At 35.3% G+C, this 26,807-nt stretch overlaps 1 protein-coding gene across 6 annotated transcripts in view; it reads left to right on the top strand.

Annotated features, from left to right (window-relative positions):
* The window catches only part of LOC102020636 (mucin-5AC), a 126,845-nt gene that overhangs the window by 61,872 nt on the left and 38,166 nt on the right, over positions 1 to 26,807 (top strand). For 5 of the 6 annotated variants that reach the window (XM_005375522.2, XM_005375525.1, XM_005375519.1 and 2 more), the window contains one exon: positions 20,661 to 20,754. The gene's annotated coding sequence lies outside the window, so the exon portion shown is untranslated. Of the gene's footprint in view, positions 1 to 20,660; positions 20,755 to 24,137; positions 24,221 to 26,807 lie in introns of all 6 variants that reach the window. The other variant, XM_005375524.1, reaches the window with a different exon arrangement.

Genomic DNA, 26,807 nt, shown 5'->3' with positions numbered 1-26,807 from the left:
CTTTGCCGCTGAGCTAAATCCCCAGCCCCTAGTTCTTTATATATTTAAGGTATTACTTCTCTAACAAATTTTTCCCCTTTCTGTAGGTCATCTCCTTGTACTCTTGGTTGTTTTCTTTGCTGTGTAGAAGATTTTTAATTTGATGTTGTTTATTCTTGGTGCAATTTCTTCTGCAAAAAGTCCTTGTCTTTATTTCTCCATCAATTTTGAAGGATAATTTTGCAGGATATTAACCTGGATTGGCAATTATTTTAAAGTTTTAAAAACTTCATTCAAGCTCTCTGGTTCTTTAAGTTTTGTATTGCAAAATCTGTTATAATTCTGTAGATTTTCCTTTATAAGTTACTTGACATATTTCTCTAACAGCTTTTAGTATTTTCTGTTTCTGGTGAGATTTTGAGATTCAGACTACATTGTTCATGGAGAGGCTTGTTTCTGTTTGTGGCTATTTGGGGTTCTGTAAACCTCATTACCTGGATATTGAATTTTTCTTCTAGATTTGGAAAATTTTCAATTATGATTTTAATGAACAGTTTTTTATACTTTTGGTGTCATCTTCTATCTTTTGCTTAGTTTCTGTAATTGTTAGGTTGGTTTTTCTTCTACTATCTAGTACTTGTTGGAAATGGTTTCATGGTGTCTTGATTTTTAGGTTAACAGTGAATACTCAGTTTTCACATCAACCTTATCTTATGGCATGACAATCTATCCTCAGACTCTGTTCCTGCTTCTTATACATTCAATTGAATTACTCATATTCAGAGTTTATGCTTGATTTCTTTTCATAATCTCTAATTCTTCACAAAGTGGTCATGTATATCTTGAATTGTTTTCTTTATTTCAGTCAACTTTTTGCTTGTGTCTTCATTAAATTTGTTGAATATTTTATTAACTTAAACCTCTAACTATTTTTACATCATTTTCAGGCTCATGGTATAATTTACCCTTTTGTTTATGTGTTTCACCTTTGAGCTCTTCAAGTATTTTAACCATTTATTTTTTGAGTTCTTTGTCTGAAACTTTGTCCAGTTTGGCTCAGAAAATGAACTTTTGTTGATTTGAATTTTTTGGAGTCATCTTGTTACCCTGTTTTCTCAGTTTTATCATTTTTATGCTGAGGGTTAAAAATCAGTTAAGGTAGAAAAGTGTCACTACTGTGGAAATTTCTTTTGTTAGTGGGTGTCATCAGCTTTGGCTGTATTTTGGTGTTCATGTACCTGTTCACCTACACTAGCCTTAAAGCTTTTGAAGGATGCTAAGCTCCAGTCCTCTTTGGTTGTGACTGCTATGTTTTGTCAAACAGTGGTTGAGCTGATCCCCTTTCAGTGAATATTTTCTTTTGCTTCCTAATGAGTCTAGGAGGTAGAAGGTCTGGAAAAACTAACAAGACTGCTTTTTCTTCTCTTTGGAGGTAGATCTCAGCTAGATATCAGCTGCACTCCTGTGGGTATGATTAGCCAGTGATTTTATTCTGTCTTAGAAGTGGACACCATGTCATATTGGGTGGGAGAGCAGAAGACTGGTAAGGTGCCCAGTCTTCTGCTGGTTTGTGAAGGAGCTGCCTTAATCTCTCTTCTTTTTCTTCTGTAATAAGCCATGCAGCTGCTTATATCTGCTCTTGGGGAGCAGTGGGAGAGAGGTCACATGGACACAGAGCTATGCAGGTTTTGGTGGGTGGTGAGAGGGATCCTATATGGTCACTGAGCTCTGTAGTATTTGTAGGGTGGGTGGTAAGCAGGATACCACATGGATCTAGAGCTTGGATATTTGCAAAATTGTTCCAAAACAGTATTTCAGTCATTATCCTATTTTTGGAGAATGCATTTCTCAAAAATGACTTCATTCAGATACACCACATATGTCAACACTGATGTCCTCTCAAGTTAGTATTTTATTATATCTAGTGAATGTCTTTCATCTCTGGAAAATTTCAAAACTCCTTACATTTTATTTTACACTTAAATCAAAGGCAATGATTTTTTACTTTAAAAAATCCAATGTATAAATGAGCGCTTGATGTCTTAGTTACTTTTCTTATTGCTGAGACAAAATACCCAACATTTCAAGTTAAACGAGGGAAGGTTTACTGTAATTCAAAGTCTGTAGTGGTTCCGTTCACAGCTGGCTCCAGGCAGGGTGGGTAGGCAGAGAGGCTTCACACAGGAGGAACAGTCCTTGTCAGGGCAGGACTGGCGAAGGGAGCAAGCAGAAAGCCAAAGCAGTTAAAGTAGCCTGCCTTTCATATTCCTTTCAAACTACCCACTTTGGGTTGGTGCCACTCACACCCAAGATGGACCTTCCCAATGTCCACACCCAGAACCTATGCCAAAGCAACCAGTGGGCTAATGTAATAATCACACACCCTTAATCCCAGCATTGCACACTTAATCTCAACATCATACATCCGGGATCCAGCCACTTCTGAAAATCTCTACCTATGACCACATGAGGCTTTGAAGGGGCATCGAGACGCAAACTGTATCACTTACATCATTTCTTCCTCAGACACCTAGTGAGCATCCATATGTAGAAGGGCCTAAGAAGCTAGCTGTACAGGTTTTAGCACTGAGCCGGACATAAACGTTCCCCGCCATCATGAAGAATGGAGCACAACTCCAAAGAGTCTTTCCCCATATGTGAGGTTTCTAGTTGAAGATGAAACAAGGTACTTTTTCTAGTATTTTAAGACTAGATTACTTTTCAACTTGTAATCATTAAATCAGTGTTGAATATGATATTTACGGTTTACCTTTACACTAAAAATACTATCTTCCTCTGTTCACAATGGTCAGCTTAGCAGTGGAAAGAGCTGCATTGGTAAACATGTATTTTTTACATACAGCACCTAAGAGTATTTAAGTTCATATGCACTTAATTTAGAGTTTATTTTCTAACTAGTGCATGGATTTAAGTAATTTTACATTATATGATTTTAAAATTTATATTAGTGTGGTATTTTGGTGTTATTTTTCTTTATAACTTTAAGAATTAAAAAAAAAAAACAGAGAAAAAATATTTTTCCCCAGTTCACTGATTAAACAGAAGCATGGAATTTTTCAGTATTGCATTCTAAGTCATACAATGACTCCTGATTAAAATCACTGTTAGAAATCAAAGCTTTTTGTTCAGTGAGTTTAACAATAGGCCATTCATCTTTGTTGGACATTTTGCATAAGTAATAGAAGCTCAAGAACAATTCCAGAAGCCATAATATCTATATTCATCTTACATTAGAACATTTAATTTTCTGTTTATGAATTCAGCATATTTCTTTGACTTGGATGTAGCTCAGTGTTTTATTATAGGAAATCATATTTTTTCCTGTAGGTTGTCAGGAAACAGTTACCCAATTTTACTAAGTTATAACAATGGTTCTTATCCAAAAAGCTGTTATAAGCAATGAAAATGAAATCAATTTACTGGCTCAGATCCCAGATTAAGGATTGCATTATGAATAAATAAAGTAATACATGACGTTTAGAAGCAAAATGGATAATTTATATTTATCAAGCCACTTTTACTTTCCACTTTTATTAGTAAAATACTTACTATTTGGTATTGAGCTACATGAAAATGTGATGTTATTTTGCAAAAACAGAGATAGGAAATATGGATAGCTATTCTAATAGTAACAAGTGTAAAGCTAGTTTTCCATGATAATCTTATATATACTGAATGCTTTTTAATATTTTATAAATATGCTCTGTCTCTTCTGTGTGTTTGTCATTTTTTCTTCCCCAGTTTTGAAGATTAACATAAACTCTCACATTTTACTTCTCCCACAAAGTAAATACACCACCCTGAAAGCTGTTTAACAAATGTATTAGTTGTCAATTTCATGATGTCATATGAGAGATTATTAGTATTTTGACAAAGAAGTGTGTATTCATTTTTGTTTTTTATTCATTTATAGATCTTAATAAATGTAGCAAAAGATGGATATCTTTACAAAGGTAACATCATGAGAATAAAATTACAAATGTAACACAAAAGTAAGGAATCAGAAAAAATGGACAAAATTGGAAACTTCAAAGAAATATATAAGATAGGTAGAAAATTTTGATGAATTGAAAGCACAGATGTGTTTGAATTAGAGAAAGGAATAATAATGGGAAGTGCTCCTCTCTTCCTTCCATTTGGTAAATTCTAACTTCATTTCATTCTCATCAGAAGTTTCATTTGACAGCTATGTCATCTTTGGAAATAAATATTTATCGGCTACCTACACTTCTCTTCTGAATCCAAACACACTTTTCCATTATTTATTTTACCTCTCTTACTGAAAATACCATTGTCATATACTCGGTGCATTAATACCACCATCAACTCTTTCCCTTCTCTTACATGCTGTACCCATTCTGCTGCCAAGTCTCAATTTTTTCTATTTTTCAAGATTATCTCCTGAATGTACATCTTACTCACCACTCCACCTTACCACCACATTCCGTGACCATTGCAACTTTCTTTACATTGTTATTAATTGCACTGTGGGGCCGCTGCAGTGTAATCACTACATACCAACCACACCGATGCTCTGAAAGTTTAATCATGATGATGCTCCTTCCTAAAACCACTCAATAAAAACAGAAATGATTTCCCCATTATAGACCTAACCACTGCTATTTCTTCCCCTCCCCTCTCGGAGACGGATTCCTACTTATCCTTCAGACTCCCTAGCACTTTTCTCAGGAAATCTTTCTCTGTTCTCCTCACATCTTAGTTACTTTTCTCTTGTTCCTGAGATGAAATATCTAACCCCAATATTAGGGAAGCAAAGGTTTATTAAGCTCACAGTTTGTGGAGGTTTCAGTCCATACTTGGCTGGCTCCAAGGCAGAGTGGCACATGGCAGAGGGCAACTGTTCATGGCGGCAGAAAACAGCAAAAGCAATAGAGCAAAAGGGAGCAGTGGCAAGCAGTCTCTTTCCCTCCCTTATGTTGTACTCAAACTATTCACCCCAGGTGGGTGTAGCCCTCACACCCATAATCCCAGCACTGGACCATGAATCAACACAAACTCTAGAAGCCTGCTCCATGACTGCATGAGGCTTTGGGGGACATCCAGACACAAACCATAACATTTTACAAGATCAAATTGCTTGAATAAATAGCTTAAAGAAATAGGTGCTTCTTTTTTATTGCATTTACTGTGTAACTTTTATCAGTATCTGTCTCCTCCACTACACTGCAAACTCTAAAAATACAGAGATAAGATTTTAACCATTCTTGTAGTCCCAGAATAAATAAGTGACATACATAGTAGATATGTCAAAGTATTAAAAGAATGAAATGTAATAAATATTATAAAATAAAATTTTAAAACAGTAGTATTTTAAGTATTATAAAAATATGAAACACTTAAAGGTTATTTAGCAAAAAAATTTCTGAGGTAAGGTAAAAAAGAAATAAATAGAAATATAAAACATTTTAGAGATTCAGTATTGTTTACATGTCAATTCTCCCCAGATTTGCAGATTCACCTGAAACACATTTAAAGTTCTATTTTGCTTTTCTTTATAGAAATGGACAATTTGTGTGATAATTCATATAAAAATACAAAGGCTTTAAAATAACTGAAATAATGTTAAAAAATAAGGCTTATGTTCTGTGGGAATATATATAGAACCATGAAAAGACAAGTTCTAAACTGGAACTATGCATGGGCCACTTGATTTTCCCAAAGTTTTTAAGGTAATTAAATGGAGAAAAAAATAATATTTTTGATAAATAGTGTCAGAACGACTCAAAATCATTAGGGAAACTATTAAAATTTGGTCTTATTTTATATAATTTTCAAATATTAACTTGAAATGGGTCAAGAACTAAGTATAATCCTAACAGTACAAACTTTTAGAGCAAAAACTAAACTTTCAGATAAGCAGAGATACCTTAGGAAACAGAGGACACATAAAAATTTATTTATTTTTATTTTTTTATTTTTTCCTCCAGTACTGGGAACTGAACTCACGACCTTGCGCTTGCCAGGCAGGCGCTTTTGCTGCTGAGCTAAATCCCCAGCCCAGGACACATAAAAATTGATTAATTGGAATTCATAGACATTTGAACTTTTGCTCTTTAAAATGTACCATCAAAACTGTAAGATCATGGTGAGCTAGAGGCGGAGGCACTGCTAGAAAGTCAGAAGATGCTCTGCAGTGGGAGTGAACAAGCACTTCCATGCAGGAAGGCAACTAGAAGGAGAAGCTGGTGTGATGAACAGCAGTATCAGGGGTGTTTCAGAAAGAGACAGCAATCTCTTAATTCCAGCACTGGTATCACTAGCCTAAGTCCAGTGAATACCACATTTTGAAAAAAGACCTAACTTCCTGGGGGAAGAGACCTAGTGCAGCAGCTTCCCATCCACATGTTTTAACTTTCTTACCATTTGTAGATGGAGCCCAGCAAGCGAGATATTCACAACAGGAATCTTTCTCAGATCAGGTCACTAAGGAACAACCAAACCAGAGAGTCAAGCAGAGGGCAGTGACTGAATTACACCTGGTGAGCCTTAGTCAGAAAGAAACAAGGGCACAGTCCTGGTCAGGAACATACAATAGATGAAGGATCCATGAGACAGTGAGTTACAGGGACAAGCATTGGTTGTGATAGATGTGAATCCAGGGGTGGAGACATAGGTACAGTTCCAGTGGTATTTATTTAGGATTGTGTTAAATGTGTGTATCAGTTTTGGAAGTATGGCTATTCTGATTCTATTTGTTCTGCCTATCCAGGAGCAGAGGGTGTCTTTCCATTTCTGATATCCTCTTTGATCCCCTTTTTTCAGGGTACTGTAGTTTTCAGTATAGGGATCTTTCACTTCTTTGGTTAGGTTAATTCCTAGGTATTTAACTTTTCTTCATGTTATTGTGAAAAATATCATTCTTGCAATCTCTGTCTTGGTTGAGTCTCTGTATAGGAATGTGTATACACTCTTGGTAAGTCTGTATAGAAATCTGTGTAGACTCTTGTTCACAGAAATCCTACTGATTTTTGTGTGTTGATTTTGTACCCTGGAACATGACTATATGTGATTATTAATTTCAGGAGACTTTTGGTGGAATTTTTGGGTCTTTTAAGTAGAGAATCTTGTCACCAGTGATTAATAATTTAATTTCTTCCTTTCCTATATATGACATTTTTATTTCTTTACCCTATCTTATTACTTTCAATAGTATTTCAAGAACTGTATTGAATGGAAATGGTGATAGTGGATTCCTTTGTCTTGTTCCTGATTTTAAAGGGAAACCTTACAGCTTCTCCCCATTTAATATAATATTGGCTATTGGTATATCAGACATGGACATGAGCTTTTATGAGATAGAGCTTTCTTAAGGATTTTTAGCTTGAATGGCTATTAGATTTTATCAAAGGCTTTTTCTGCTCTATTGAAATGATTGTGTGATTTTGTCCTTGTTTCTGTTTATGTGTTGTATTTCATTTATTGATTTGCATATGTCCAACTATCCTTGCATTCCTGGGATGAAATCTACTTGAACATGGAGTATCATCTTTTTTGATGATTTGCTATATTCTATTTGCCTGTATTTTATGAGAATTTTTACATCTCTGGTCATTAAAGAAATTGGCCTGTAGTTCTCTATCTTGGTTGGGTCCTTTTCTGGTTTTGTTATCAGGTTGAGAGGAGAGCCAAGAATGACTTTGAGAATATCTCTTATTTTCCAATTTCATTAATGGATCTGAGTATTGTCCTTAGGTCTTATCTAAAGTTCTTGTAGAATTTGGCAGTGAATATGTCTGGACCTGAGCTTTGCTTAGTTCATAGTTTTTACTACTTCTTCACTTTCATTGCAAAATATTGAGTTAATCAGAATTTTTATATCTCCTTGGTTCAGCTTTGGTAATTCATATGTCTAGAAACCTATTAATTTCTTCTAAACTGGTCATTTTTTAGAGCATATGTTCTCAAATAGTTACCAAAGGTATGGATTGCAGGAAAATCCACTATAATTTTTCTGTTTTCATCTTTAAATGCATTGATTTGATTCTTTTCTTTCCTTTTTTGTGAGATTTGTCTAGGATTTGGTGAATTTTATTTATTCTTTTAGAGAAACAGCTCTTTGTTTTTTTTTTTTTTTTTTTTTTTTTTTTTTTTTGTTTTTTCTCCGGTACCGGGAACTGAACTCACGACCTTGCGCTTGCCAGGCAGGCACTTTGCCGCTGAGCTAAATCCCCAGCCCCGAGAAACAGCTCTTTGATTCATTGATTCTTTATATTATTTTGATAGTCTCAATTTCATTAATTTTTGCTCTGATCGTTATATTTTCCTTGCTTATACTATTTTGGATTTGAATTGTTCTTGTTTTTCTATAATTTTGAGATACATTCTTACATTATTTGTTTTTGCTTACTTTAGTTTTCTGATGTGGGTATTTGCAGCTATAAACTTCCCTCTTGGTACTACTTTCATTGTGTCCACAGATTCCAGTATGTTGTATTGGCATTACCATTTTATTCTAAGAATTTCCTTTTTGATTTTTTTCTTGAGCAATTGATGACTTAAGAGGGTGTTTTAAATTTCCATGTATTTGCATAATTTCTGCACTTTCTTTTGCCATTGATATTTAGTTTCATTGTACTATGATCAGATAACATTCATGGAATAATTTTGATTCTTTTGCATTTACTTAAACATGGTTAATTGGGTGCCATGTGGTCTGTTTTGGAGAAAGTCCCACGTACTGCTAGAAGAATATGTATTCTGTTGTTCTTTGGTAGATATCTATTAAATCCACTTGTTTGAAAGTTTGTTTCAGTGTTGACATTTCATGTTGATTTTCTGATCCAGTTGAGCTATTTGTGACAATGAGGTAGTAAAGTCCACCATTATAATTTTTCTGGTGTTTATCTCATTTTCAATTGTGATTAGTATCTCTTTTATGAAATTGGGCACACTGGTGCATGATGTGTATATGTTTGTAATTATTAACATTTCCTTTTGAGTTGTTCCCTTAACCTTTTGAATTCTTCTGAATCAATTTTGGTTGAAATCCATTTTTTTTCCAGGTTCTTGTTGCATAAAATATTATTTTTCATCCTTTTATTTTTAATCTGTGAATTTCTTTTAAAATTAAATATATTTCCTGTATTCTGTATATCATTGTGCCAGATTTTCAAACTCAGAGCAACTCAAGCCAGGCCTGGCATCTGGCTAAGATGGTCAGGGCCTATGTCCTTTCCACCAGAGCTTAACCCCTTTAGGGGATTTCAGCTCTCTTTCGGCAGCTGTCTTCTGTGGCTGTCTCTCTCAGTCACTGTGGGTGGGTAACACTGGGAACCCTGAAGTGAAGTCATCCCACAACTGTTTTAAACCCCAAATGTAACACTCTCCCATTTCCAGGAATGCCACCCAATCTCAGACTCTTTCCAATGATATGGTGGGTACTTGTGCTGGGATTCTTCTCCATCTGTTGCCTCCCATGTGAATAGATTTCCATCAGAATAAAACTGCTATATCCTTGCAAATCACAAAATTCACTGGATAGTTCATTGCTGCTGTTTCTTCATTGAGTAGCTCACATGAGGTCCCAGTTCTCACTCTTTGGATGTGTCAAGCCAAGGGGAAAGTCCAGACAGTTTCAATCCTTGCTATGTTTGGTGTTCCCTTAATATGTGGATTTTTTGTAAATAGAGTAAGAGACTGTACTTCATGATTCTTTTGCAAAGTTATGTCTCAAAGATTTTCAATCTGTAGAAATGTCCCTCAAAATATGACTTATTAGGCACAAATTATGGAAAACTAAGGTCACTATTAAAAATGCAACTTTATTTGGGACTGGCCAGTTTGATTTATGGAGATAAATATTCTGTTTCTGAGAAAGGGGCTAACTTGTCATTAGGGATTGTCCTAACTCATTGACACTGAGATTGTAATGGAGCAGAATTATCCTTTCATCTTCATTTGTAATAGAACAGTCCTAATCTCATAGATTGTTTCATTTACCATCTTCAACAAAAAATTATCAGCCTTTCAGACAGAGTCATTTGGAGAGCAATAATAATAGTTCACATGTGAAGAACTCTTATTATTTATACATCAGGATCATCATAGGTTATCTCATTTTAACAAACAGGTAGAAACATTTACTTTTTCTACATTCAGAAACTGAGGTTAGTGTGGGCAAAGAGATCTCAAAGGATATATGAACTCTAGAGAGATATTAGTATAGTCCTAAATTATAAACAAAATATATTGCTTGTTTATTAATTATTTTGATTGGTAAGGAGATCTAGAAGCTGAGAATGATGCATACTGTTGGAAGATAAAGATTTATAGGTGTGGCTGAAGCAGAGAAACACATGCAGACTTCCCCCGGAGGAGAGTAGACTCTGCTCTCTCCTGATGACACTGGGAGGCGATTTTCATCTGCTTAGTATATGTCTTTTGCGCGGTTTGCATCTTGCTTGAAGGTTTCTGTAGAAAAAAAATCAAATCTTAAGTAACCAAAAGCAAGAGGGGATAATATCACAATAAAAATAGTGGATCAGAGAAAGTTTAGATTGTACATGGCATGTGTCAGTGGGGCCCACGGTAACTTCTCAGGAAAAGTGTGAAGCTGGGCCTAGGTCAAGGCAGCATGAGATACAGAAAAGTTGAAAAGTTGCATAAATGAGCACCAGTGGAAATGCTGCAAAATTCTCCCATGACAACCTCGGAAAGTATGAAAGATTTTAAGTGAATACCTTTCATCTACCATGGTAATTTGGAAATTTGCATATCTAATGTTCACATATGGAACTTTCTTTCTAGTTCAAATCTAGTTGCAAAGCTTTGTATAAAATTTTTCCCTTGTTTCTGATCTGTTTGTGTGTATCACATCCTCTGCTTCCTTTTCCTTTGTTTCAATTTTCCCTCCTCTTCTCTGTTGACTTTTTCTTTTTCCAGAAATTTGACATCATGATGTATTAAATATCTAATTCATTTTCAGCCCTTATTTCTCCTAATTCTTACACTTTTTGCTCCTAATTCTTGACTTTTTTTCCCTCATTTAGTTCACTAAATCATTTCTTTGCTAGTCTACACTTTATCCTCAATCTTCACTTATAATGACAGAAAATTCTTTGCTTCAACTAGGCTCCTTGAACCTTTCCCAATGCCCATATGTCTATTTCTGTAAAAGTCCATTTTCAGTAAGAACTCCACTAAATGAGCTTACCAAGAACTCTATATCTATGAATGCCTGGTCACCTTCAGTATTTGGTCAGGTTCTTCATCCCCCACCATCCCACAGGTGGTGCTGATTACTGGAATTGACTTCAGCATGGATCCTGCAATTGACTTTAACAGGATTCTTCCTGTCTCTGATGTTTTCTCTTTGTAATTTTCTATCTACTGACCATTAACATGCTCCTTTGTTGGAAATTCTGCTTGGCCATTCTGTATATTGAGTTGATCCTGGTCTTTCTTTTCCACTGCAAAATTTCCACTTCATTAGGGTCCAACACCTACTGCTATTCCTCCCTCTGTACAGTCTGTCTTACTACCTTCTCTTTAACAATATTCACATTTTTTACCTTCTCTATTCTATCACCTGACTTATATTCTAAGAAGAACACATATCAGTGTATTCAATAGAAATAACAGTAGTTCAGGTGTTTGCAGTCCTGGACTCAGGTAATAATTTTGGCAAGTTCTTTATACTCTGTACATGCCCTGGTAAGTAGGTCATTCATTAAAACCTCTTCCAATTGTCCCAGATGTGTGTCATCTATATCCTTTTGGGAACCTAATCAAAATGTTTTAAGTCAGTTTTCCTTTATATCATACTTCCTTTATTCAGTCTTTCCTAGGTATCCTGTTATCAATCATGTAATTATTAGTTTTAATTTTTATCCCATAAAGAGTCACAGAGTAAAAATATTTCAAGATGGAAAATCTAAGCATCTTAGTGTCAGCTCTGCGATGTATTAGTGAAGTGAGGGGAAGTTAACTTTTATAATTGCTGCAATTCTTTTCCAACTGTAAGCTGGAAATAGGGAATAAGTGATCTTTTAATCTCATGCATTTCTCAATTCTAGTCTTCGTTTTTAAATTTAATGGAAAATTTAAATGAAGAAAGTAAACCTGAATGATTTGCAAATACAAAAATGCCAGTTTTATATAAAAATACATGGTAATCATGATTACATGGCTCTGAATTTGAAATTTAAGCAATAAAACAATTATTTCAAAATGGAAATACATAACATTAAATGCAGGTAGTTATTTAATGTACATTAGTTTTATGTACTTTGAATCTTTAGGATTTAACGAATACATTTTTTGTTTTCTGGAATGGTATATGGGAAGAAAAGTTGCTGTAAATGTGATTTATAGTTAGTAGTTAAACTTTTCATTTTTATCTCCTTGGCTATGAAGGGATATTTTTTGAAATATATAACCTTCTAAAAGTGTGAGAAAGGTACTCAACTTTCAGTGGTCAGATCTCAGGGAATATTTTGCTCATATTTACCTAAAAGACATAACAAATATGGATTTTAAGGTAGGAATTTTGAAACTTGTTCCATTGATTTTGTTATTAAAATACCAGAACTAACATTATACCAGTATTTCCAAACAATGTTGTACATTGTTCTCTAATTAAAGGTGTTTTCCTTCAGTGAAGTCAAGCAAATACACCTGTATTAAGAAAGTTCATTATTTTTCTTAATTTCTAGAAGGAAAAAATTTATACAGTACCCAACATTTAAATCTTGCACTTGAGGCAGACTCATGCCGCCATACAATTGGCCACAGAATTCCGTTTCTGTTGTGGAATTTGCCCTGTGGAGATGATTGTACAGCTCCAGCTCATGTGGCTGACAGAGGTAACGGGGGTATTTCATTTGCTTTGCTTTGGCTTTGGCCTAGGAAAATTGCTCAGGCAATTGCCTTTTGTAGCATGTAATGCTGTTAGTTCCCATCTCATTGCTAGCAGCTTTCTACCCCCAACTGGACCACAACACAGATAAAAGAAATAAAACTACTTCTATTAGCAATATTGGCTGAGATAGCAATAGAGAATTCTAACATTTCAAATCTACCCTCTAGAACTCTTTGTGGAATCAAGAAAGCCAGAGTGTGATAATTTACTCACTATTGTGTCAGGTATTAATTACCTGATACTGTGAAAATATTATTTTCAGCCCTAATATGTTTTTACTTTAGAAACAAATAGAAACTGCAGAAATGGGAGAAAAAGGAAAGGGGATTATACATGCATATGAATGCATAACATATGACATACTGTGTGCTGAATATAATTATGCATATTTTGTGGGGGGTTTCGTGGACTGATAAAAAATTCTACTTCATTCAAGCAGGCAAAGAGCAGACTGAAATTTGATCAACTTCATGGTGTCATCTTTGTATTGAAAATATTCTTTTTCTACTATTGAAATCAAAGTCACTATATCTGACAGAGTTCAGTACGATGCGTGTACCCTCTGTGCAGGTGTGACATGGGTAGTCACATAAGCTGTAACACACACGCTTTCTTTAAGGACTGAGAGCATCTTTCATAAGCAAAGCTTTACTACCTCTAGAGATGCTATTCTTTGGAAGGAATTATGGAAAATACCATGCAATAGATTTATTTTTCTGTGTAACGGGTTAATTTTTAAATATAATCAAGCAGTACTTCAGTAAAACAGAAAGGGAAATAAATTCTTTCAGTAGTGTTGAATTCACTTCTTAAAGGGCAAAATGCTGAGATAAGAAATAGAAACAGTAATGGAAATAGTCTTCCTACATCCTGTCTACTTAGGTAGTTTTTACACAGGCAATATGGTGGAAGAGCTGTCAGTTTTGTTCAAGAAAATATAGGTAATCAGTGGAGGTTTGCTTACTTTCACTGCTCAACAGAAATGTGACAATCCTCATTTGGTTTCTAATGTTTTGTTTTCTTGAACTCAAAAAGTTCAGTTTCTTTGTCTATTAGACAAATTTTTAATTTTTTTCCTCTGACTTTATATTATGGAAAAATATGTGTCTCTCAAGATGCTGTGGGTGTGGAACAAAATGATAGAAGCTTTTACATTAAGTCAGTTGATTAATCATACATAATGTATCAGTATTAATAATAAAATTCAAATTATTTTTGATAATGAAAAAACATGCCAGTCAGTTAGCAAGTCCTCAATATTGCTATTAACAGAAAGAAATTTATTTTTATGAAGCAAAACACTCTACTAGGTGGGTCCTATTGGGGATCTAAGTTCTCTCTCTACATGGAGTTTCTTCCAGCTCCTATTGGATATTACTATTCTATTCTAAAATGTTGCCAAACTATTCATCTCAAGGATATGAATACCTAAAAAGCTAATTGGAGGATTCCCTTTTGTTTTAATGTCTTTGTGGTTTCATGATCAAAACCAGTTTTCTTTTGCAAATACATAAATTTATTATAGCTTCAGACCCCTCAAAGTGAATGAAATAAATCAGCCACGACCATTACTGCCAACTGAGACCATTGGAAGGGGCCCTGGAATACTATAATTAGTTGCCATTATGTGACTGCAAGCCTGCAATTTTCCTACTGACTCTGACCCACTGCATTGCTTAAGTAAGTATTTGCACGAAAACTCATGATAATTGATCCCCTTCTGTGTCAAGTGTCTTCATAACTTTAAAAATTAAAGATGCAGTGTGTCTCAAGTGGTTTGGGTAGGCAATTTGATTCCAGTTTTATTATCACAATGGGTCCATAATATGCATGAAGTGTCCTTTATGATTAGCCATGCCTCAGCAGTTACCAACTCCATTTCCATTTTTGCTTGTCTTTCCTCCCCTGTTCCATCTCCTCTTCCAATCCAGGCTTCCTCACATTTTCTGAGAAAATGGGAGCAGCTTCTTGCAGAAATTAGCTAACTATCCAATTGCTTTCCTGGAATCTGGGTGGGCTGAGAGAGATAATATTCCTTGCTAAATTAGCTGCTTCTGTTACCGGTGAGATTTCTATTGACACTGAAGAAATGTGTCTAGTTGGCCAGGCACAAATGAAAACTTTGCACTGAACAGAAAATATTTTTTCTTAATTATCTCAATACCAAAATATAGAGAAAAGGAGGCAAGTAGAAACAAATTCACTTATTGAGCTATGTATGCAGTGACAAAAATTATTGGGGACACATTGCAACACACACACGCAATCCCTTCTGCATGCTGAATATAGTTTACGAAGCAAGATATTTAGTCTTTATTTCATTTTCTTCAGGCTATTTTCTCATATTTCTATTTTTGTTACATTTCTAGTCAAGTTTGTGGTCATGTCGGTATTGCCCATGAGGATATATATTATTCACTTTATTGGTCACTTGTAAAATGAAATAATAAAAACTCAAATTATTTTTTATTGCACGAACAGTTATAAAAGCAATGATAGTATCTAACTTCCGCAGCAAAGATATTAGAGTGACATATTTTTAGCTATCCTAGGGCCATTGTCTGTTCCTGAATTAGGACCCTTGTATGTCACAAGAGTCCTTTCACTCAACAGTAGTTGATATATTCTATCTAGAATAGGGCAATAAATCAGAAAGGTCTAATGTCTTCCATGGAAAAATTTCAAATTGTGTTACAAAATGGCTGAAAATATGAGGCTTTATTTTTTTTTTAAAGGAAAACCTGGCTCTCTGAGCTCAAAAAGAGGGTCTGTGTCTGTAACCATGAAAACTTCACCAGGGCAATGACTTTAATCTAATTGCCAAGCTTCAAATACCTCGAAGATGACACACCATTAACATCTTTCCAAAAATGGTAAGATCTTCTTTTAGTGATTCATTCCCATAGCTACAGAAGATCTGTTCCTCAAAGACTTACCCTGTTCCTTAGCTCTTGTGGGAGTCTGACACTTATAGAGATCCCTGTTACAGAACCTTCTGGATTTTTGTGATTTGTTGCCATGTAAACTATTTACCCACACAAGAAGCCTTTCTACCATGAAAGCCCTTCAAAGCAGTCTGTCTTTTGTGACCATCTGACCTACGAAGTTTCAGCAAATCTTAAAAATATTTGCCAATGAGATCACTGACTTTAGATATCTTTAAAACTTGTATTTTCAAAATATAAATTATTTCTTACAAGTGTAGTCATGCTATTCTTGACTTTAATCCTCATTCTTATTATTATGACGTGAGAAATACAAATTTGAACTTATTGTCTAATAGGTCTATTTTCCTTCCTGGATCCAAAGACAGGAGATCAATGTCACCATGAGTTTTATAACAGAAGTATTTTATTTTATGCTTCTGGTGATTAATCCACAACTTTGAGGATACAAGATAACTCTGGGCCATAAAGACTTTATATACTAAATACTATTATGTTCAAAGAAATGGAGCAACACGAATAGCAGTTGAATGAAATAGTAATCTCTCAAAATTAAGGTGATTCTTTAAGAAATCAAAGAAAAATTAAGAAAGAAAGAAAGAAAGAAAGAAAGAAAGATAAAGGAAAGAAAGGAAGAAATATTAACTACTCAGAATTACACATGCTTATTGGTGTAGTTTGGAAAAATGATATCTCAAATTAAGAATGATCAGTACTTTTCCTTAAATTAAATATTGTGTTTGTCATTTTAAAATTAATATAAAAATAACATTTCACCTTCATTTAAATAATTTTCTCTTTAATAACAGTAAGAAGGAAAATATCAAAGATTGTGGTCAGGTTAAAATACTTTTTAAAGGTGGGCACGGAGGCACTGGCTATAATCCTAGATCTCTGGAAAGCTAAGGCAGAGGGTCGCAAATTTCAATCCAGCCCAGGTCACTCAGCAATTTAGCAAGACTCTGTCTGAAAATGAAATAATAAAATGAATAGAAGGAAATAAAAATAATTTGAAAAGAGTGATAGAGCTTTACAATAGCTACAGTGCATAAGTTCTGGGTTTGAATCCAGGTAGCAGGGAAAGAATGTATTTTAAAGTTACAGTTGTTTGTGGAGAGACCTGAATGAACAGCTTTCTTTTACTAATTTTGAGGCAAATTAGGTCATCTTAGTCTTATAATTTCAGACATTCTCTAATGTCTACTTGTGACATGAAATATACCATATATTTCTCTTTCTCTCCCTTTCTGTATGATTAATTTCTTATAAACTTGGTTTATGTGTATCATAGTGGTAAACATACAGTATTTGAAAACATCAAACTGAAAGAGATTTTCCAGAAAAGTTTATTTATTGAATTCAGACAATTTTAAAGTATTCATTAATTTAGTTATTGTAACATTTTTTAGTTTGTTTGGAACAATTTTGTGAATCTCTTCTTTCACTGGTAAGTTTATCAAGTCTAAAAAAAAATTAAGTACTGCCATGAAAACTTGAGCTTGAATTGAGATATTTTGTAAATGTGAAACACATTCTAGATTCTAAAGACAGAATATGTAAAAATATTATAAAGTACTTCATCAGTCATTTATTTTATATTGTTAAATGTGAAAATGACAATATTTTGTAAAGATTGGACTGAGTAAGATGTTAAAATCAATCTCACAGGTCTCTTTTTAACTTTATTGAGGTGCTGGCTAGAAAGTAAGCTTAATGACATTGCTTGTGTTATACTTCTATTTGACCACAAAGTTAGAAAAATAAAACAAAGCAAAGGGTAATATAATTTAAAATAAATTTGAAATGAATTACAAGTTTGTGTGAAATATGTCATAATTAACAAATTGACATATACTTATTTTTCTTCTAAAAGGTAATAGTTTTATAAGTATTAAGGGAAGAGAAGAAATCATAAGTGGTATATTGGTAGCTATGAGTGTATAAAATTCATGACCCGTGCGTTGGTTTTAGAAACATTTTAAGAGCTCATTTTGAGCAAAATTTAAAAGAAACAGTTCATATTACTGTTGTGGCAGCCTCTTCCATCTTCTGAAGAAGGGAAGTGTGTTCTTAATTCTCTTAAGTGGGTGACACTGGGTCATTCTTTGGGACTCCTCCTTTGCCAGAGAAGGCGTGGCTCATCATACTCTTCCAACTGTATCAAACTTGATCTTTCTTTCTTTGGGGACACACATTACTTTTCTTCATTCTTGTCTTGTAAAAATATGCAGTTATTGGAAATCATTTACATATGCTAGGAACACCTTGGGTATTTGAATCTTTTGCAGCTATGAATTTGTCAAATATATATGGCTGTAAATGTGAATGAAAGCACATGGTTGTCATTTCTCACACAGCCGTGATAGGGTGGACTGCTCACTTTGGTACAATTTAGTGTGTAAAAGTAGTATTCCTGTGTTTGGCATGATGGCATATGCCTCAAATCCCAATGTTGCAGAATCTGAGTCAGGAAAGTCATGAGATCAAGGCCAGCCTTACCCATACAGTGAGTTCAAATCTTACCTAACTGTATAGTGAGACACTGTCTCAAAGGACACACACACGCAGAGGCACACACCCATGCACATTCACATGCACATGCACAAAGTATATACCCTTGTTTTGATTTTTGGTTCAAGCTAATCTTTGTAGTTTACTTATTCTGGGGGAACTTCTGAGCAATGAAGTTGAGTGTGTATTAACCCCATTGACTTCATGATGTAGTGCACTGGGGAGCCTGTCTACCACCTGTGCTTTTTTCTCATCAGTTATGCCTTCCTGTACCTAATAATGAAAAGGAACAGTTAGATGCAGCTAACAAATGGGATTCTGTATAGATTGACTGCTTTGGACCCTGCAAGCAGTCAATATTATAAGGGATCAAGGATGATCTATAACTTTTAAATCGAGGGAACCACAGAGTCAAGAGCTATGACTTGCTGGACCCCAAAAAGATATTTTGAGGACAGGAGGACTACATACTGGACAACACTGCCTTTGTTGATTTTCTTAGGTGGGGAGTAATGTTGTTTCACAGGGGTAATATTTTCCTTCTAAGAAGACTCAGGCTAAATACTCTATGCTAAACCCACTTTGGGCATTTTGTCAAAAGGCAAATGTGTGGGTGTGTATGTGTGTGCTTATACATGTGCTTACAAATAGATAGACACATAGTAGGTATTACAAACTGTTGACTGTCCATGAACAGTACAGGTATTTCTGTGGTGCTCTTTCAAACTTTCAGTGGATCTGACATTTTTCAAAGTAGGAAACAGGTATTTTTAATGTACATGTTACCTTGAAGTAAGAAATGTGATGAATTAGTGTAAAACCCCAACATGTGACATATATTTTCAACATAAATTAAAAACAGTGAACAAAGTAGAGTATATGAAAATCTTAAGATCAATAAGAAAAATATAATAGCTTCTACAGAAAAATAGACAATCAACAGAATAGGTTATCAATGGAGGAATAAAAAGAAAGCCTGATAGATTTATTTAACTATTTAACATTTATAATCAGAGACAAATACTTAAATGAAATATCAAGATAGAAATTTTGTGTCTTACTTAATAAAATGTTAAAATAGATGAACATGGTGGTTTAGGGAAACATTCTCTTTTAAGCTGATGATAAAAGTACATTCTTGAGAAGATCATTTGTAAATTTGTATTAATCATCCTAAGAGCACCTGGAACAGCAATAAAAATGTTAGCAACAAAGATTTTTTTTTGAAGATCTTTTTTGAATAAGATACTCTATATGCAGAATGCTGTGTATTATAGATTATGTTTTGTCATATTTAGAGTAGAAAAATGTTTAAATGTCTGTGTTGTGGTGCTATTGCAAATATCCATGATTCAATGAAATGACTGTAAAATTTATAGAATTAAATAAGATGATAAATACTTCACATATACTTAGTACAGAATTCAATGAGAAATGAGTTAGTAGATTATATCCATGTTATGCTCTATATATTCAGAAAAACAGTGGATTCTGTAACATTATATGTTTAAAGATTTCTAAACAGTATTTAAAAGAAAAAGGGTAAAAAATGTGTTTAGTATGGTATTGATTTAATAAAAAATATATAAATAATTTTATAAATACTATAAATTTACTGTAATTATTTGTATTTGAAATTTATTTATATACTTATAATTTATATATTTATATTTATTATGTTTGATTTAAATGTACTATACATTTATGGAAGGCATAGACAAAAGTCACATAGCAAAACAGTAAAGTTCTTTAAAGGGCAGGATAATTTTGGATAACAGTGATTTTTTTCTTTTTTCCTAAAAATTCACATTTATTTTTTAATTGAGAAAACAAAAGAACCTAAAAACAAAGACCAATTTTATTTCAAATTCTTACATGCTTCTCTGAAATTGGAATGTGGTTTCTGTTTCCCATCCAGATTGAAATGAGAAAGTTGAATTCAAGGTACAGATGTAGCCTGAGTTTAGGGCCACTGGAGGGTGTTTCCTTGTTCCTAAGAAATGTTGCTCAGAGTAAAGACGATGAAGACGATGTCATACTCTGTGAGAAACAGAATGGTTTGGGGAATCAGATAGAGTTGGATAAAAGCTCTTTCTGATGTTCATCGTGATATGATTCAACCTTCTTTAAACTTCATTTCCATTTTCTCAGCCATTTGTAAATGAATAGTAATACTCTCTAAATCAGGGTATTACAGTCCTTCGATATAATTATTAAAGAGAAGTGTGGTGGGAAACAGAAAGCAAAGCCACTCTCTGTTCTCTGCTCATGATGCCAATCTTAAGCCATAAAATTTACTTACGTAATTTATTTCATCTTCACAGAAAACAGTGAGATGCTCTGGGGACAGTTCCTTGAAAATTTCATCTGACTCCCAGAGGTGTGTGAACGTACAAGACCTGAAGCCAGATTCTGGAGGTATAATATTCCCTTTGGTCCTACAACCTTAAGTGAATCACTCTTTTTTGGCAGTTGTGACATCCTGAGAGGGAAGCATTTTCCCATAAGAAAGTAAATTCCATTAAGTTGCCCTAATGTGAATTTTTGGCAGAATTCAGAAACTCAGAAGTCAGGTTAGGCTCTGTTCTCTAGAAGGTTTGAATGAAATAGGATGATGGGCTTCAACCAGCCACAGGGATGGAAATCAGAGGGTGCAGGAAAATGCTTTTGCATTTGCTTTGTGTTTATAGCTTTATCATCTTAATAGTGAATTGGTTTTAGGCCTGAGCTGAGCACACAGTGAAGACAGAGAGACCCAATGGTATTCGCAAACCTGAGACAAACAGACCAAAATGGTGTTAAAATCAAGGAACAATGTGAGAGACCTGTAACACATTGTTATTGCTTTGAGGCTGGGTAGAAATTACTGTATTTCTGCAGTTGTGTGCTCCTGGCACACCTGCAGTATCATGCCACTGAGCTGTAGACATTTATCACTCTCAGAATATCTGCTTGTCAGCCACTTCTGAACACAGAGGGGACAATAAACAGCATAAATGGCACAACTATAAATCCTACCTGCTAGTTTACTTTTTCAAAAAAGAGATATGGTTGAGATTAATTCTTGGGTCAAAATCTAAAGTTTGTCATTCAAAATAGAGGCAGCTGTTTGTGTGTTGTTTAATCTCTGAATTAAAAAATGTTTCTTCCTTTTAATTTCCCAGGCTGGCAACTTTTAGTATGGCATGAAAATAATTTAGAATGTCATGAGTGTTTCCGGAATTCTTCCCCGTTTACTGCATTATTAAGTATTACATAAATTATTCAATGTCTTTTATGTAAAATAATTACTTTTTGCATACAAGATCAAAACTACTTGGCATTATATAAAACCACTAGATAGCAATGATATATCTTTTTTTTCTAAAAATGCCTTTCCTATAGACAGAGCACTGATTAACACACAGGGGAAAATGTGATGACAGAAAAAAATAGGAAAGCAATTTAGTTTGTTTATACAATAAATAGCCATGTTTGTTAATATTTACTGTTTATATTTATATAGCCTTTATTTTTTCACTGCCTCTGTACCCTGAGATAAAGATTGGAGTTTGTATTTTATTCCTGGTTATCTAGCCCCAGCAGAAGGCTGTCTGGGAATTGGCAGGGTAAGCGTTTTAAAACCCATATATTTAATTAGCTCTCCTGGCCTGGTAGAGAAGGCAGCTTGTAGCATAGAGACTTGAGTGCACTGGTCCTGGACGGTGGTCCCCTGAGTGTGAGAGAGACTGCTTCAGACTCCAAAGGGTGTGGGATGCTGAGAAGGCATCAGTAGTATACAACCTCCTGATCGTGACTTCATTATTTTCAAAGCTGATGAATCCTCAGATTACATATACCAAACAGGACAATGTGTGCTTAGGAAGATCTGCTTGTTCATTCTATTATGTATTGATTCCACATTTGCTTCCACATAACTGCCAGCCATTCCTCCTCATACTTCTTCCTGAGGCAGCATAAACCAGCTCTTTCCCTGGAACTGTCCGGGATAACTATGTATTTACACCTCCACACTAAAACACAGAAGATAAAGTCACTTCTGGTAGGTCAAGGCCTAGCCTTCACTGGGACCTAAAAGTACCTGTTTCACAAAATAGAATTAAGGTGTGTTATGTACCTGTACCAACTCCCCACAAGGAATGTAGCCACTGTGTACTGCAAACATGCACTACTAAAACTTGAAAAAAAAATTTTAATCAGGACATATGAGAAAATGAGAAATTGACATGGTAATACATTTTATAATTAAATCTCTCTGGACAAACTAAATAATAAATCTATCTTTGGGGTGTTTGATTCCTTCTAAAAATGAGAATGTATTGGTAACTTCATTGGCATGTGTAAGAGTGTAGATTATTAGAGTAATGAGAGGTGTTTTGATAGAAGCCAGTGGAATATTCTTAACAATGGCATTTTTTAAAAAGAAAAGACCACGGTGCAGTTAACATATTGTATGCCTGTCGGCATCTTATTCTAAAGCACTCTACACACAAGAGTAATCTTAATAATTAGGACTGTCATTATGCTACTGCTGACAACTTCCAAATGTCTACAGGGAACTGGAGGTCAGTGTGTGTGTGTGTGTGTGTGTGTGTGTGTGTGTGTGTGTGCGCACACGCACGTGCTTTACTCCTTTACTCCTCAGCATTTAGTTTGACATAAAATCAGATTTTACTAGTTCCAATTAGCCTTCGTGAATAAGGGCAAATGAAGAAAAAAGGAAATAAAATTCTAAGATTAACATTTTTTGACATTAGGCATTTTGTGTGTTATTATTATTGCTTCCTGCTTTAAAATATTTTCTCTAGAATATGGAGAAAGTTAAAGGCAAATGCAATGTCTATAAATCCAGCAGTAAAATACACAACAACACAAATTTTTTTGTGTGTCAAGTCAGTTTGTCAAATCTTGTTTAAAATGCCTTTTAGAGGGGCTGAAAGGCTATTCTGATATCCAAAAGCCTCTACAGGAGTTGTATATCAGAAGGATGTAGTAAAGAACAGATAGATTCTCACTCCACATGCACTGCATTAGAATTACCTGGGAAGATATTTTTAAAATACTAATCATGTTTACCAGAGAAATTTTGATTTTATCAACCTTAGGTAGGACTTGGATATTGGTAGTTTTGAATATGCCCTTTGTACGAGTCCAATGTATAGATGGGAATTAAAACACTTGGTCTATTCTAAAACAGTATAAATACAAAATGTACACTTGGTGGTCTTAGGCCTTGAATTAGCCATCTTCACAAAGGTATGTCTTATTATTTCTTGCTAATGCTGGTGCTCTACACAGTTACAAAAATGTGGGTTCTGTATAGCGAGTGTTTAGGTACACACATCCACTTAGCTCAGCTTTCTATCACTTACCAGAAGACTGGCTGGCAAATGAATCCTAATATTTTATTTTTCCTCATCCCAAATTGAGACTTCTACCTTCATTTATTTCCAAATGTCCCAAGTAAGGCATCATGTTTTTTTTCAGTTCAGAAATTAAAGCAACTATATATAATGAGTTATAATTGTCAGGTGAAATAAGATTTATATGCCATCTCTGAACAAAAGTTGAGGTATATACACATGATGAGGAAAATATACAATGAATGTTCAAATTGAAAATGTAGGTGTGTGTCCTGTGCCGAGTGAGCTAGTGCTCCAAGAGCTGCTGGTCTCTTGGTTTGAGTCCATGCTTTACTCCCACCACCACGGTTCCCAGCTGAAACTCACAGAGAGAGCTAGGTATTTCCCATATACTTCATGGGGGCAGAGCGGGTGACCAGTATCCCCCTGCCATTACAGACTGAGTCTCTGCCCTCCGGGGACCTGCAACAGAGAGGAGGTCCCCACTCAGAAGCCCCAGGGACTGCTCTAGCTGTGGGCGGGTGAGTGTGGCCCCGCCCTGCATGCGCCCTGTGCCCAGTGAGCAAGTGCTCCAAGAGCTGCTGGTCCAGCAGTTCACGTCTGTGATTCACTTCCCAGCTGAAACTCATGGAGAGAGCTGGACAGGAGGTCCTCACTGAGAAGCCCCAGGCACTGCTTTCACTGGGGGGTGTGTGTGGCCCCTTTCTGCACATGCCATGTGCCAAGTGAGTAGGTGCTCCAAGAGTTGCTGGTCAAGTGGTTCAAGTCCATGCTTTACTTGCACCAGACCCCCTAGGGGGTCTCAGTCACGGGCAGTGTGTGATTGCTGCATGTCCAGCATGCACCTGATTCCTATATGTGTCCTGAACTGAGTGGAGACACAGAATCAGGTGGTTCACAAACTGTCGACCCTGCAGTTTGTGCCTGCATTTTGCTTGTATTCTGAACTGCCTGGGGACATAGGTCCACAAGACTGGGATTGTCACACCAGTGCAACCTGAGTCTGGGCCCTGCATGTGCCCTGAACTGCTAGGGGATGCTGAATCAGATGGTCTGCCATAAGCTAACACCAATGCCAGCATCTGAGACCTAGGAGAACTAGATACAAATCAACAACTGCCATAAAACCCCAAGATTAAGTACTGCTTCTCAGGGGTCACTGAGGGGCAAATCTGACCAACAGGAAAACTATGGACACTAGCGGCCTTTGCTGTGCAGCCACTGAAGAGAGAAACTGAGCTTTCTGCATCCGGTAGCAAACATGACAAAATGAAGGACTAAAATACAATCCCAGAACTCCACCCCACTCAGAACAAGTCCAGGAGACATTGACATAGGAGAACTTGGTAACACGTGCCTGAAATAGCTGAAAGGATTGCAATGGAAGTAAAGAAACAACTCCATAAGGCCACAGAATGAGATCAAAAATAATCTCTCAGGCAAAAAATGCAATGACAATAATATTGAAGGAACTGTTCAAAAATTCTGATGAAGAAACATATAAGAAAATAGAAGAACAAAGGCAATGGACAGAAGTGTTAAATAAAAAATATAGAAAGGACTTAGAATGCATGAACCAGATTCAAAGAGACTTCCAGGAAAACAAAGCTGCCATTGAAAGCTGCCAACACCACTAGAATGAAGCTGAAGATAGAATCTCAGACTTTGAAGACAGCATGGCAGCTAGAGACCATGAAAGAAAGGATCTCATAAAATCAACAAGGATCCAGGAAAAGTCAATTCAACAGCTGCAAGATGAGGCAAAGAGGAATAATGTATGACTTATAGGAGTCAAAGAAACAGCAGGAGGCAACAAAACCGACAAAAAAAGAATATTTGCAGAAATAATAGTAGAAAATTTCCCAAAAGTGGAAACAGAATCTGATATTCAGGAAAATGAGGCATATGGAACTCCAAACAACTGCAAGCAAAATAAAACTACACCCAGACCTATAATAGTCAAGTTCCCACATCTCCAGCAGAAGAACAGAACATTAAAAGCTGCTAGAGAGAAAAAATAGATTATCTACAAAGGAAAGCCCATCAGAATCACGGCAGACTTCTCAGCACAAACCATCCAATTGAGAAGAGCATGGAGTGAAGTATTACAGGTCCTGAAACAGAACACTTCCAACTAAGACTGATGTACCCTGCCACACTATCCTTCAAATTCAACAGAGAAATAAAATATTTTTATGACAAAGAACAATTGAAGAACTTCATGAGTGCCAAGCCAGCATTACAAAGAGTACTAAAAGATATTCTAGACAGAGAAAAATCTGACCACAATTTCAAGAACAACAGTAGAAAGGAAATGTCAAGAAGTAAGTAAACAGGTAGAAAAAGTAAGACACCAACGCAAGTAAATAACATGACAATGATAAATCAACACATATCGGTTATAACTATAAATGTAAATGCCCTCAGTTCTCCAATCAAAAGAAATGACTTGCAGAGTGAGTTAAAAAACAAAATCCAATGATATGCTGTACACAGAAAAAACATTTTACTCAAAAGGAAGTCCATAGACTAAAAGTCAAAGGAAGGAAAACAATCCTCCATGCAAAAGGCACTCAGAAAAAAGCAGGTGTTGCTATTCTGTTTGCAGACAATCTAAACTTTAAACCGACAACAATCAAAAGAGATAAAGAAAGTCACTACATACTAGTCAGCAGAAAATTGCAAGAGGATGAGGTAACAATCATAATCATGTATGCATCAAATATTGGAGCTCCAAATTATACAAGACAAATCTTGACAGGCATAAAAACCCATGTAATTAATAACACTATTGCAACAGGGGACCTCAACACCCCATTGACACAAAGAGATAGGTCAACTGGACAAAAATTCAGCAAAGAAATAACAGATCTGAACCAAAGCTGTGAAAAAATGGACTTAGAAGATGTATGCAGAGTGTTCCAGCCCACAACATCAGAACACACATTTTTCTCAGCTGCACATGGGTCTTTCTCTAAATAGACTGCATTCTAGCCCATAGAGCATACCTTTTGAAATGCAAAAGAATTGAAATTATCCCATGCATGTTATCTGACCACAGTGCAATGAAATTGGAAATTAATGACAAAAGGAACTCCAAAAACTACA

Source organism: Chinchilla lanigera, unplaced genomic scaffold, assembly GCF_000276665.1.
Source record: "Chinchilla lanigera isolate Chin_1 unplaced genomic scaffold, ChiLan1.0 scaffold00006, whole genome shotgun sequence".
Classification (NCBI taxonomy): Eukaryota; Metazoa; Chordata; class Mammalia; order Rodentia; family Chinchillidae; genus Chinchilla; species Chinchilla lanigera.
Note: the sequence above shows the minus strand (reverse complement) of the source record. Positions and strands in the feature narration are given on the sequence as shown.